The 15,939-nt window shown below is 34.4% G+C and overlaps 1 pseudogene; it reads right to left on the minus strand.

The window, feature by feature from the left end:
- Positions 1-10,634: 10,634 nt before the first annotated feature.
- Positions 10,635-15,939, minus strand: part of LOC117804210 — a 9,776-nt pseudogene continuing 4,471 nt past the window's right edge.

Here is a 15,939-nt window from a genome sequence, read left to right on the forward strand (position 1 = left end):
AGACTTGTGTTTGAGCCAAACTTCATCAATGATTTGCTATGTGATGTTTGACAAGTTACATAATTTGTTGTGCCTTAGTTTCCCAAATGTAAAATGGGACTAATACCTACTTCATAGATTCACCATAAAGATACCATGTTATAACATGGTCAGCATCTAAACCCAACAAGGTCCTCATAGGTAAATTTGTTTCATTTCTCTGCCATTGTTAACCTTTTGATAAGTGTAAACACATAGCAGCACACACCTGCTACAGCCTGCTTATAATCCGAGTTTACCCTCTACGCTAGAGTGATGAGTTCACTTCACAGTGTCCTAAAGACCACCTGCAAAAATGGTGAAGTGAAGAGATCTCATCTGTACTTTTATAACCGCCTATACTGTACAATCTGTGAGTATCTTTAATGTCTGCTCGACTAAACTGCAAAGTCCCTATCTCACTATTGCCAAATGGACTGGATCTTCTTCAAGAAGAGGGTTGTTATGGATAGTTTGCCTCAACCAACCTACAAGTGAAAACCACGGAAAGATAGCAAAAGTACAAGAGCTCCCCCCCCCATTTGTGTGGTTAAATTAAAAAAAAAATAAGTAGCTTATCTCTTCTTTGCACCTTTTCACTCATTTTTCCCATCTAGTTCTGTTTCTACACGCAGTGGTTTGTCCTTTATTTACTTCACATTAAATTTTGCAGCCAGTCCTGCACTTTAACTTCACATAACCACTCTACCTTTAGTTGTCTCCAAGGATCCAAGATTTTGTCTTGCAAGCTGTCTCCAGTTTTACAGTAGTAAAGAGCAGGGCTTTGGCCTCAGACATGATCAGGGCTTGAAAACTACCTGTGCTTTCAACCTGTGGAGTTGTCAACTTCCTCATCCTCAAACGGGAATCACAACTCTCATAAGGATTGTTGTGAGGTTTAAACTGTGTTTGTATAAAGTTTTAACTTAATTACAGTGGGCTATATTATATCAATGTCAAGATAGTTTACATATGAAATATTAAAATATCATTGTTAGGGAAGACAGTATATCATGATGATTAGGAAGGCTTTGATTCCAGGGCTGGATCCCCAATCTATTCTTTTTTTCTTTAATGTATTGAAGTATAATTGAAATACAATATACTATTAGTTTCAGGTGTACATCATAGTGTTCACTATTTTTATACATTACAAAATGATCTCCATGCTAAGTCTGGTTACCACCTGTCACTATGCGAAATTATTCCAATATTATTGACTATATTCCCTATGCCCTGCATTACATCCCCATGCTTATTTATTTTGTAAATGGAACTTTGTACCTCTTACTCCCTTTTGCATATTTTGCCTGCTCCCCAATTCCTCCCCATTTTGTTTCCTATGTCTCTGAGTCTGTTTCGCTCTGTTTGTTCATTTGTTTTGTTTTTTTAGATTCCACATATAGGTGAAATTATACCATATTTGTGTTTCTCTGACTTATTTCACTTAACATTATACTCTCTAGGTCCACTCATGTTGTTACAAATGGCAGGATTTCCCTTTTTATGGCTGAATAATACTCCAGTGTGTGTGTGTGTGTGTGTGTGTGTGTGTGTGTGTGTAAATAACATCTTTAATCATCTATCAGTGGGCACTTGGGTTGCTTCCATATCTTTCCTATTATAAATAATGCTATACCAATAGGAGGGCATAAATCTCTTTGAATTGGGGTGTTTTTGTTTTCTTCAGATAAATACCCAGACCTGGAATTGCTGGACCCTATGGTAGTTCTATTTTTAATTTTTTGAGGAACCTCTATCCTGTTTTCCATAGTGGCTGCACCAATCTATATTCCCACCAACAGTGCACAAGTGTTGTCTTTCTCCACATACTTGTAACACTTGTTATTTTTTGTCTTTTTCTTAATAGCCAAATGACAAAGGAGGTAAGAATGTACAATGGGAAAAATTATCTTTTCAATAAATGGTGTTGAGGAAACTGGACAGCTACATGTAAAAGAATGAAGCTAAGACCACTATTTTACTGCATATACAAAAATAAATTCAAAATGGATTAAAGACCTGAATGTAAGACGTGAAACCTTAAAACCCCTAGAAGAAAACATGGGCAGTAAACTCTTTGACATCAATTTTTGTAATACTTCTTTTGGATGAGTCTCCTCAGGCAAGGGCAACAAAAGCTAAAATAAATAAATGGGATTACATCAAACTAAAAAGCTTTTGCACAGAGAAGGAAACCTTTGACAAAACGAAAAGTCAACCTACTGAATGGCAGAAGATTTACAAATCATACATCCAATAAGGGATTAATATTCAAACTATATAAAGAACTTACACAACTTATCCTTGAAAAAACAAATAACCTGATTTTAAAATGGGTAACAGACTTGAATGAAGATTTTCCCAATATGCTGACTAGCTGGGAAATCTCATACATCTTAGCCTCTATGTGTATCAGTTGCCTGATCTTTAAAAAAAAAAAAAAAGAAAAAAGAAAAAGGCTGTATAGTAAATAATTCATGGGTTTGTTTTCAATTTAGAAAAGTACTTGGCATATAAGCATTTAATAAGCATTTCAAATAATTCCTTTCATGGAAAGAATGATGTAAATATTTGTCGTCATTATATAATTGAAGACAGTCTCTATATTTTCTAATTTAGAATTGTATATAATATTTAACAAATACCACATTTAAACCTAAACACTGTAATGATATACTTTTACTGAATGTCTGTGTTATCTTAATTTCACTTTCTGCTACTTCATTATTAGTATATAGAAATGTAACAGATTTCTGTACACTGATTTTGTATCCTGCAGCTTTACTGAATTCGTCAGTTCTAGTATTTTTTTGGTGGAGTATTTAAGGTTTTCTATATATAGTATCGCGTCATCTCACAGTGAGAGTTTTGTTTTTTCCTTTCCAGTTTGGATGTTTTTGTTTCTTTATGTTGTCTAGTTGCTATGGCCAGGACTTCCAGCACTATGTTGAATAAAAGTGGTGAGAGTGGACATCCTTGTTTTGTTCCTGACCTCAGGGGTAAAGCTCTCAGTTTTTCTCCATTGAGTATGATGTAAGCTGTGGGTTTTTCATATATGGCCTTTATTATGTTGAGATACGTTCCCATTAGACCTACTTTGCAGAGGGTTTCTATCATGAATAGATGTTGTACTTTGCCAAATGTTTGTTTTGCATCTATTGAAATGATCTATGGTTTTTATCCATTCTCTTATTGATGTGACATATCACACTGATTGTTTTGTGAATATTAAACCACCCTTACATGCCGAGAATAAATCCTACTTGATTGTGGTGAATGATTTTTTTTAAAGATTTTATTTATTTATTTGAGAGAGAGAGACAGAGTGAGAAAGAGAGAGAGAAATCACATGAGCAGGTGGTTGGGCAGAGGGAGAGGGAGAGGCAGACTTCCTGCTGAGAAGGGAGCCCAATGCTGGGCTTGATCCCAGGAATCTGGGATCATGACTGAGCTGAAGGCAGACGCTTAACTGACTGAGCCACCCAGGTGCCCCAGATTTTTTTTAATGTATTGTTGGATTCAATTTGCTAATTAATATTTTGTTGAGGATTTTTGCATCTGTATTCATGAGAGATGTTGGCTTGTAGTTCTCTTTTTTTATGGTGATCATGGCCTTATAAAATGAAGTTTTCCTTTCTCTTGCATTTTTTGGAATAGTTAAGTGGAATGAGTATCAATTCTTCTTTAAATGTTTAGTAGAATTTGCCCGTTAAGCTGTCTTGTTCTGGACTTTTGGTTTTGGGGAGTTTTTTTTTTTTATTACTAATTCCATTTCATTGCTGGTGACTGGTCTGTTCAAATTTTCTATTTCTTCCAGCTTCAGTTTTGGTAGTTTCTGTGTTTCTAAAAATTTATACATTTCTTCTAAGTTGTCCAATTTGGTGGTAAATAGGATTTTGTAATATTCTGTTATAATCGTTTGTATTTCTGTGACATTTGTCATTATTTCTCCTCTTTCAGTAGTAATTTGGGTCGTCTCTCTTTTTTTGAGTCTCGCTAGAGGTTTTTCATTTGTTGATCTTTTTGAAGAATCAGCTCCTGGTTTCATTAATCTGTTCTATTGTTTTAGTTTCTATATCACTTACTTCTGCTTTAATCTTTATTATTTCCTTCCTTTTGCTGGGTTTGGGTTTTGTTTGTTCTTTGTTTTCCAGCTCCTGTAGGTGTAGGTTAGGTTGTTAATTTGAGATTTTTCTTGCTTCTGGAGGAAGGCCTGTGTTGCTATAAACCTCCCTCTTAGAATGGAACCACAAAGACCTTGAATATAGCCAAAGCAGTCTTGAAAGAGAAAAACAAAACTGAGCATCATAATTCCAGATTTTAAATTATATTACAAAGTGGTAGTAATTAAAACACTATGGTACTGGCATAAAAATAGACATAGATCAATGGAATGTAACCGAAAACACATAGATAAGCCCACAATTATATGGTCAATCTTTGATAAAGTAAGAACGAATATACGATGGGAAAAAGACAGTCTCTTCAACAAATGATGTTAGGACAACTGGGCAGCCATATGCAAAATAATGAAATTGGACCACTTTCTTTCACCATACACAAAAATAAACTCAAAATGGATTAAAGACCTGAATGTGAGACCTGAAACCATAAAAATCCTTGAAGAGAACATAGGCAATAATCTATCATCAGCCATAGCAACATTTTTCTAGATATGTCGCCTCAGGCAAGGGAAATTAAAGCAAAAATAAAACTATTAAAACTCCATCAAAATAAAAAGTTTCTGCACACTGATGGAAATAATCAGCTAAACTAAAAGGCAATCTAGTGAATGGGAGAAGATATTTGCAAATGACATTCATAAAGGGTTAGTACTCAAAATATATAAAGAACTTATACAAATCAGCACCTAAAAAAATAAATAATCCAATTAAAAATGAACAGAAGCTATGAACAGACATTTCTCCAAAGAGGACATACAAATACAGGGCAAATAGAGACATTAAAAGATGCTCATCATCCCTCATCATCAGGGAAATGCAAATCAAAACTACAATGAGGTATCACCTCATACCTGTCAGGATGGCTAAAATGAAAAAACACAAGAAGTAACTAATGTTGGTGAGGATGTTGAGAAAGGGGAATGCTCTTGCACTGTTGGTGGGAATCCAAATTGTTGCAGCCACTCTGGAAAATAGTATGGAAGTTCTTCAAAAAATTAAAAATACAACTACCCTAGGATCCAGGAATTGCACTATTGGGTATTTACCCAAAAAATACAAACAGGCTAATTCAAAGGGATACATGTACCCCTTTGTTTATAGCAGCACTATTTACAATAGCCAAACTATGGAGGAAGGAGCTCAGGTGTCCATCAATAGATGAATCAATACAGAAGAAGTGGTGTATGTGTGTGTGTATATATATATATATATATATATACACACATATACATACATACAATGGAATATATATATATGTGTGTGTGTATATATATATATATATACACACACACACATATACATACATACAATGGAATATTATTCAGCCATAAAACAATGAAATCTTGCCAAGTGCAACAACAGGGGTGGAGCTAGAGAGTATATTCCTGAGTGAGTTAGTCAGTCAGGAAAGACAAATGCCATATGACCTCACTCATATGTGGAATTTAAGAAACAAAACAAGCAAAGAAAAAGAGAGATAGGCAAACCAAGAAACAGATTCTTAACTATAGAGAACAAACTGTGGGTTACCAGAGGGGAGGTGGGTGGGGGGAATTGGTGAAATAGGTGATGAGGATTAAAGAGTGCACATCGTGATAAAATAAAATAATAAAATAAAATAAAATAAAATAAAATAAAATAAATAAAATGAGTCAGATAAAACATTAAAACTTTAAAAATAATAATAATTCTTATGTATAATATATGCTTTAAATTGCTTTCTCTTCTCAAGAGAGTGCTGTATAAAGGTTAAGAATACACAAACATTTTCTCTATTTAGAGATGAAAGAGCAATTCCACTTCATAATGTTCTCTATTTAATATTCATTTTACATGTATAAAGATGCAAAAGTGCTTTGATGGTATATCAATGGTGTTTATTAATATTTTAAATTTAGGGTCAGATAAAAGCTTTAGATGGATGAGGGAAAAAAACATGATTACTAACTTGTTAATAACGCTAATCATACTACCAACACACACACACACACACACGCACACACACACACTCTTTCATTGTGTGTTTGTAGTTGAATTGAGAGAGATTAAGAAATAAAGTGTAGAACAATGTGGACAAATAGAAATTAAATGTGAGCCACAAATGCAAATCATATATTTTTACGTTGTCTAGTAGATATATTAAATAAGCAAGATAATCTTGTGAAATATATTTTAATATTCTGTTACGACACAATCGATGCAAAATATTATTTCAACATTTAAGCAAATTTGAGACATTTTACAATATTAAATAATTTAGTATTAACATATCAATTCAATTTAAATTAAAATTAAATGTATTACACTAATTTTTAAAATGTATTAAATGAATATGAAATGTAACTGATGAGGCATTGTATACTCTCTGTTTTCTACTAAGTCTTTAAATCTTGGTGTGTATTGTATACTTAGAGCCCATTTCAAGTTGAATTAGCCCACATGCTATGCTCAGTAACCACCTGTAGCTAGCAGCTGCCAACTTGGACAACCCAGTTAGAAAAAACAGTTTCTCTGAAGATGGAAAGCACTTCAAATAACCATAGCCTCTTCTGCTTCAATCCCTACTTCTGTAGTGCAGAAAAAATTCCACTGAGGCTTTCAAGTTGCTCTCCCAAATCCCATACATTCTAGTCTGAAAAAAAGAATCTTTCTAGCGCTAAAACTGGAAGAAAAAATATATATCTGAGAATCCAATATATTTAAACAGAATCCAATATCAAACAGGATTATACAAAATATATATAAGACTTACCAGATAATTTTCAGAAATGCTGAAAGGTAGACAAGGACAGATTTAAAAAAAAAATAAGTTTGCACTAATGCCTTCCAGCAGATTCCCAGACGTGTTTTATGATATAATTGAGATCCATATATCCATAAGCCTCTCAGTGTCACTGACAGTATTTCATAGACTCCAATATCTCAAACTCTAGTATTTAATGCTCACATTATTTGCAAACCTACAATGCAACTTGCAGACCTGGGAATCAACTACAACTAGCTCTGCTGCCAGCACAGCAAAGAAAACATTGGTTTTCATGTGGCTCATTCTGAGTTTTGAGCTGAGGGCAACTTAGAATTTCTTCATCTTAAAAAGTTTGCTAACCTCTCCAAGAAACCAAACCTGCTTTTGAACTACTTCTCTTGTGTTCTAAGATCCCCTTTCATCATATTTTATTGCCTTTCATACCAAGACTTCTGCCTGGAATCCTTCTTAGCTGGCTGATCTTGAGAGAGTAGAAGCTTCAAACACGCCATTGAACTCTGACCCTTAAAACGAGCTGAAACAGACCTATGTCATCTTTCGACCATTCTTCTAGGGCTTGCATTTCATCTGTAACACAAAATGCACAGTAGACCTTTAAGCCTATACTCCGGGCATTAGGCAGAAACATAATTTTCTCTTCCACATCTGCGTAATCTTGGGAAAACTCATCTACCTTCTTAAAATCACATAATACTTAAATCTTCATGACTCAACAAATACATATTTGCAGTCTAGATCTTTCTTTTAAACTCTACAACCCCGTAGCCTGTTGACTCTCTGAACATGTTTCTCTCAGGCAGCTCAATAGTAGGGAGACCAGTCATCCCAATTTTCCACTGTCCCAATTTTATCACCAAATATCTGCATCCTGGGAAACTTTTTAGCTTAGTTTCCTGAGACAGTTGGTAATCCTTAACATGTCCAACCTTGATTATATGATCTTCATTCCTAGTCTTTAGAGGTTATAAAATCTGCAGTCATGCATATTGTGAAAGCAGCCTTAGATTCCTTTCTTGTATTTATTCTTTCATTTTTTTCAAGTCATATTTATTGACTATCAATTAGAGATTTATCAATTAGAAAACTGAAAAATCTATGCTTTTATGGAGTCCACATTTCATTGTGGAAAGACAGAAAATACATAGAAAAATAATATGTAAGTTCTTATAGTGATATAAGAACAAGATAAAACAGAGAAGAGGGGGTGGGAAGTATAATGTGTAGGTGTAGAAACTTCCTGTGGTACCTGCAGTACCAAGGCATCCACTTCTTTCCACTAAATTTCTCTGATTCATGGGGAGCTAATCCCATCACTTGATTCAAGGGGACACTTATTTGTATAGGTCATTCATTATAATCCCAAACCCCTTGCCAATGTCAGTGGATCCAAAGCTAAATACAATTAACTCCTAACAGTCTCCTGGCAAATCCAGGTTTGAACACATGGCCCAATTAATCTGGTAGATTTGCATTCCAATATTGTATGAGAAGTATTTTTGTTTACTAGATTTCAACATAGAAACACATTTTCCAGCTGCTTTGGGCAGCCAGATGTTGTCAGTTGAGGAAAGAAACCAACACACAAAGCTTAGAAATCATTAAAGGACAGAGCCAAAGACTAATTCCTATCGCAAGTGGAGGCCACTATATTTTGTAACATTTTGTTTAGTGACATAAAATATGACTTTATTGTCAAAGCCAGTTGCCTTTTGGATTTCTGTCACTGGTTATATAAACGGTATAGACTCTCTACCCTCAATAACTATTCATGTATTTTCTCTTCTACCTGGAATGTATTTCCTTTACTCTTTACCTGGGTGACTACTAGAGACAGCACGTTTGAGATTTTTTCCCCAAATCACTTCAGCCTAAGTTAACTGCTTTTCTCCTCTGTTTCTGTAGTACTACAATAGAGAATGAATCACACACTGCTATTGTGTTGATGTCAATTTTATTACTGCTAAATTGGAGGAGAGTGATTAAATTATGATTAAGAAATCTCTATCTTTAATATTCTCTGTTTCAGTTATACAATCATATTTTAAACTCTAAGAATTGATTGATAATACCTCCACTCTAGTCCTAGCCTATAAATTTTAGCTATGTTATTGTACACCAAGGAAAGATAAAATTTAATCTTGCCTCACAGTTGCCACTTATCTGCTTTGACAACCAAATAGAAAACTTAATTTTTTTCTGCTGAATGTGACAGGTTTCTGTTTACTGTGAACACAGATTCAGAATTATTTTCTTAGGACACAGATTTGAAAAGTCAGTTATGATACTTAATGTTTCTTTTTAGGGAAACACACAGGTAATTTTCAAATTTTTAAGTTGTTTTAAATATAAAGGTTTTCTTCCCCAAAAGGTAAAGCTTTAAGCCTACTTAAAAATAGTCCCTACAGAGGCGCCTGGGAAGCTTGGTCGGGTAAGCATCCAACTCTTGATTTCAACTCAGGTCATCATCTCAGGATCCTGGGATAAAGCCCCATGTTGGGCTCCCTGGTCAGTGGGGAATCTGCTTGAGGATTCTCTCTCCCTCTCCCTCTGTGCTCTTTCTCTCTCTCTCTCTCTCTCAAATAAATAAATAAATAAATAATTAAAAAAATCCCTATATTCTTTCTTCAACTACTAACATTTCTTCCAAGTCACATATGTTTATAAGCAAAATTACACATTATAATTTTTATAACTGTAAAATATACAACAAAAATATGTTTTCTGCTTTTCATATGATTTTGACACATCAAGACTCATATCTGAACCAAATTTTTTGATTCCCCAGCAAGAGTCTCTCTCTAAAACTCTGCTATGTACTCTAGTTCATACTGAAACTTGCATAGGAATTAACCTGAAACTGAGAAAAACATGCAAATGCATTTCTTCCTGTGAAGAGCCCTGTAAGAAACAGGTTCTATAATCTCATATTAATAAAACTATAAATAAGGGTAAGAGGACAGATAATTTGTGAAGGAAGCAGTGAAAAACAATTATCCAGATTGAACACAAGGGAGATACAGTAAAGTTTTCATACCATTCTAAACTAAATTTTAGCTAGGAGTTCAAGATCAGAAACCTATCTGTAGAAAGGTTGTGATTTCTTCATTGCCTGTGTTTTGTTCTGCTAGTGTCAAGACCGCAGTTGTTAAACAACAGCTTACCTTCTGCATACAGGAAGATAAATGGGAACTTCCACAGGGAGGAGAGAAGATGAGAGTTCCCCAGGCGATGTCGGGAACATCATGCTTATGCCTGATAAGTGGCTATCGAGTGAACTAAAAGCACTTAACCCACTGAAATGATTTAGGTAACTGTGAAGGTAGACACCATTTGCAATTATATTTCATATTTATGTGCATTTCTCAATTCTGATGTCTAAATTATTACTGGCAGTAATAATGAGAAAGTACCAGATGCATGGAATCCTTCATAGATCTAGGAAAATGGCTTTAAATTAAATTTATAAATCTATAATTTTATTATACAGTAAATATATTTAAACTTATTAAAGAAATTGCAGTGTGGTGTTAATAAGCATACAGAACAGAAAATGCCTTTTTTTGTTTTGCGTTTTTTTTTTTTTTTTTTAGAAGGAGACAATCCAATGATAAGCAGAAAAGAATAAACTTTACAGCACATTTTGAGTAAGTTAGTGCAAAGACTTAGTCGGCCAACTGGTGGGGCACCAGCTTGTAATGGGTTCCACAGCTAGAGCATGGCTGGGTCTCACTTTTGTGCAGCCAGGACCAGATGAAAATACTATTATCCTTGTCACAGATGCACCCTACTATTCACTTGTTGGTAATAGATGGGACTAAATTAGGGTCTTCCTTGGTGCCTGAAACTGCTTTTGGGGCTAGCATATTTTATGGGTCCAGTCCCCTCCATGCAACCATCATGACCTCCCTCTCCAGCCCATTCACCTGCTCATCACCAGTAGGAACACCCAATCCAGATGGGACCACCAGCCCTGAGGGTCTGCTCAGCCAGCACCCCAAACCCACAAAGTAACCTTGAAGCCGTAACACTTGCTACAACTAGCAGCACTTCCAGGAACAGGTTCTAGGAAAGAAAATGTCCTAACAGAATATTAATCTCTCACTCCAATTTTCCTAATCCTGATTGTAAATCCTTAATCACTTTCTTTGAAACATTTCTGTTTTTCTTTCTTTTCCTGTTTTCTAACAGCTTAAGGTTGTACTTCTTGATTTATCCATTTCAAAACTGTCAGATTACTCCTTCATAAGAGTTCAAAGTGGCAGATTTAATTTACTTCAATCTAAGTTACTTCCCTCCACTTTACAATTGTTCCATAGTTATATCAGAGATGTAACATTTTAACAATGGATTCACTGAAGTGAAGACAGACCCCAGTTTGTAGCATTTGCTAACTTGCTAATTTCAAACTACTGGAGAACTGAGCTGAAAAATTCCTGAAAATTTAATAATTAACCCTAGCACTTCAGGACAGAGCAGTTCCAGCATATTGCTAGACAATATCCGCTTACACTAATGGTTACTTTTTTAACACTAAATAATATGTTTCTATTTATTGATGAAGGCTGGGCATTCTGTATCTTGACTCAACCCTTTTATCCTCCCTCCTGCCTGGAATCTTACTCAATGATCACTTTTATATAAATGTAGTATGTGTATTTAAATAGGTAATCACGGTGAAGTTTTCTATGTTTCTTCCTGATTCTTAAAGTTGAAAACTCATAACAACAGTATATGAGTAAAACCATAAGGTATTATTTATTGCAAAGCCAGATGTTGTGTTATTATCCTAGTATCATAACACTGGAATACTATATGGGGTATACTCTTACCATAAAGATCACTGCAACTCCCATTTGTAGAATTCCATTGATTGTTTACAGTGATGAAACAAACCTTAGTTTACTCCGTATGTAGAACATGGTTTTCTTAACTAGAATTTTTGCTTTTTGGTTTTATGTTGGATTTTATTTTTTGGAGTTTCTAATTATTTTGTGCATATGCTGCATGTCTATGGGTTAGCATGTGTTTATCATATTCTTAAATTTATCTGCCTTTACAGTCTGTTTTGTAACATTTGTATACCAAAAGCTGCCCTCTCAGGTCACTCTTTCTTCCTGTTTCCAACTCCTGGCTTTCTCTCTTTTCTACCATCTCTACCACCACATCCCTGGTTAAATCCAATTCTCCCACCTACACTATGCTACAACTGAGCATCTGACAGTGGCTAGAGAAAACTTATAACTATGGTGACTAATAACCCTCCAAAGTCATGATGACTACTTTTAAATGAGCTTTGAGAAATCAACAGGCCTATTGCATTGCCCTAAGCCCACCCTGTCCCACTGTCTACACTATTATATCGTATCTTTTTATGTCTTCTCAAATATTCATGCCTCTTTGATCATCCTAATGTCTGGCGATCTTCCTTTTAACTTTACTAAGAAAATACAATCTAGCATATTTCACCACCAAATCTACCAAGCAACCTGTAACTGTACCCACATATTCAGCGTGTCATTCTATTGAAACGGGGGCTGCCTCTATTCAAAGGCATTGCTCTTGAAGTACTCTCCCACACTCCTGAATCTTTAACTTTTCATTTTTTTGAATGATTCTCATAATGATACAAGCATGCTGCAAATATCTCATCTTAAATTCTATAATTAAGAGGATGTTGCACAGGCTCAAAGATAGAAAAACAGAGCAAGAGAATACAAAGCAATTTGTGAAAACAGAGTTATTTATATGCTAGTTTGATGTAGAACAGAGATAATATTTTGGATTAGTGTTGAAAGGACAGACTAGCATAATGTGGTACTGGGACTATCAGCTTTTATTTAGGAAGAAAATAAATTTAGATCTCTACTTCACAGTGATCACAAAAATTAATTACAAATAGGTTGACATTTCAGGGGCGCCTGGGTGGCTCAGTTGTTAAGCGTCTGCCTTCAGCTCAGGGCGTGATCCCGGTGTTCTGGGATTGAGCCCCACATCAGGCTCCTCTTCTGGGAGCCTGCTTCTTCCTCTCCCACTCCCCCTGCTTGTCTCTCTCTCACTGGCTCTCTTTCTTACTGGCTGTCTTTCTCACTGGCTATCTCTGTGTCAAATAAATAAATAAATAAATAAAATCTTAAAAAAAAACCAAACAAATAGGTTGACACTTCAATATGGCAAGTAAATGTTTAAGACTTTACCCAAAAATAAATGAGACAATTATTCTTACTGAAATTAGCACCAAAGTACTAAGAAAGCTATTTATGAATTTTACTACAATGAATATAACTGAATTTTTATTTTCAAAAATGGANTTTTTTTTTTTATTACTAATTCCATTTCATTGCTGGTGACTGGTCTGTTCAAATTTTCTATTTCTTCCAGCTTCAGTTTTGGTAGTTTCTGTGTTTCTAAAAATTTATACATTTCTTCTAAGTTGTCCAATTTGGTGGTAAATAGGATTTTGTAATATTCTGTTATAATCGTTTGTATTTCTGTGACATTTGTCATTATTTCTCCTCTTTCAGTAGTAATTTGGGTCGTCTCTCTTTTTTTGAGTCTCGCTAGAGGTTTTTCAATTTTGTTGATCTTTTTGAAGAATCAGCTCCTGGTTTCATTAATCTGTTCTATTGTTTTAGTTTCTATATCACTTACTTCTGCTTTAATCTTTATTATTTCCTTCCTTTTGCTGGGTTTGGGTTTTGTTTGTTCTTTGTTTTCCAGCTCCTGTAGGTGTAGGTTAGGTTGTTAATTTGAGATTTTTCTTGCTTCTGGAGGAAGGCCTGTGTTGCTATAAACCTCCCTCTTAGAATGGAACCACAAAGACCTTGAATATAGCCAAAGCAGTCTTGAAAGAGAAAAACAAAACTGAGCATCATAATTCCAGATTTTAAATTATATTACAAAGTGGTAGTAATTAAAACACTATGGTACTGGCATAAAAATAGACATAGATCAATGGAATGTAACCGAAAACACATAGATAAGCCCACAATTATATGGTCAATCTTTGATAAAGTAAGAACGAATATACGATGGGAAAAAGACAGTCTCTTCAACAAATGATGTTAGGACAACTGGGCAGCCATATGCAAAATAATGAAATTGGACCACTTTCTTTCACCATACACAAAAATAAACTCAAAATGGATTAAAGACCTGAATGTGAGACCTGAAACCATAAAAATCCTTGAAGAGAACATAGGCAATAATCTATCATCAGCCATAGCAACATTTTTCTAGATATGTCGCCTCAGGCAAGGGAAATTAAAGCAAAAATAAAACTATTAAAACTCCATCAAAATAAAAAGTTTCTGCACACTGATGGAAATAATCAGCTAAACTAAAAGGCAATCTAGTGAATGGGAGAAGATATTTGCAAATGACATTCATAAAGGGTTAGTACTCAAAATATATAAAGAACTTATACAAATCAGCACCTAAAAAAATAAATAATCCAATTAAAAATGAACAGAAGCTATGAACAGACATTTCTCCAAAGAGGACATACAAATACAGGGCAAATAGAGACATTAAAAGATGCTCATCATCCCTCATCATCAGGGAAATGCAAATCAAAACTACAATGAGGTATCACCTCATACCTGTCAGGATGGCTAAAATGAAAAAACACAAGAAGTAACTAATGTTGGTGAGGATGTTGAGAAAGGGGAATGCTCTTGCACTGTTGGTGGGAATCCAAATTGTTGCAGCCACTCTGGAAAATAGTATGGAAGTTCTTCAAAAAATTAAAAATACAACTACCCTAGGATCCAGGAATTGCACTATTGGGTATTTACCCAAAAAATACAAACAGGCTAATTCAAAGGGATACATGTACCCCTTTGTTTATAGCAGCACTATTTACAATAGCCAAACTATGGAGGAAGGAGCTCAGGTGTCCATCAATAGATGAATCAATACAGAAGAAGTGGTGTATGTGTGTGTGTGTATATATATATATATACACACACACATATACATACATACAATGGAATATTATTCAGCCATAAAACAATGAAATCTTGCCAAGTGCAACAACAGGGGTGGAGCTAGAGAGTATATTCCTGAGTGAGTTAGTCAGTCAGGAAAGACAAATGCCATATGACCTCACTCATATGTGGAATTTAAGAAACAAAACAAGCAAAGAAAAAGAGAGATAGGCAAACCAAGAAACAGATTCTTAACTATAGAGAACAAACTGTGGGTTACCAGAGGGGAGGTGGGTGGGGGGAATTGGTGAAATAGGTGATGAGGATTAAAGAGTGCACATCGTGATAAAATAAAATAAAATAAAATAAAATAAAATAAAATAAAATAAATAAAATGAGTCAGATAAAACATTAAAACTTTAAAAATAATAATAATTCTTATGTATAATATATGCTTTAAATTGCTTTCTCTTCTCAAGAGAGTGCTGTATAAAGGTTAAGAATACACAAACATTTTCTCTATTTAGAGATGAAAGAGCAATTCCACTTCATAATGTTCTCTATTTAATATTCATTTTACATGTATAAAGATGCAAAAGTGCTTTGATGGTATATCAATGGTGTTTATTAATATTTTAAATTTAGGGTCAGATAAAAGCTTTAGATGGATGAGGGAAAAAAACATGATTACTAACTTGTTAATAACGCTAATCATACTACCAACACACACACACACACACACGCACACACACACACTCTTTCATTGTGTGTTTGTAGTTGAATTGAGAGAGATTAAGAAATAAAGTGTAGAACAATGTGGACAAATAGAAATTAAATGTGAGCCACAAATGCAAATCATATATTTTTACGTTGTCTAGTAGATATATTAAATAAGCAAGATAATCTTGTGAAATATATTTTAATATTCTGTTACGACACAATCGATGCAAAATATTATTTCAACATTTAAGCAAATTTGAGACATTTTACAATATTAAATAATTTAGTATTAACATATCAATTCAATTTAAATTAAAATTAA

This window comes from Ailuropoda melanoleuca, chromosome 10, assembly GCF_002007445.2.
Source record: "Ailuropoda melanoleuca isolate Jingjing chromosome 10, ASM200744v2, whole genome shotgun sequence".
In the NCBI taxonomy this organism is placed as follows: Eukaryota; Metazoa; Chordata; class Mammalia; order Carnivora; family Ursidae; genus Ailuropoda; species Ailuropoda melanoleuca.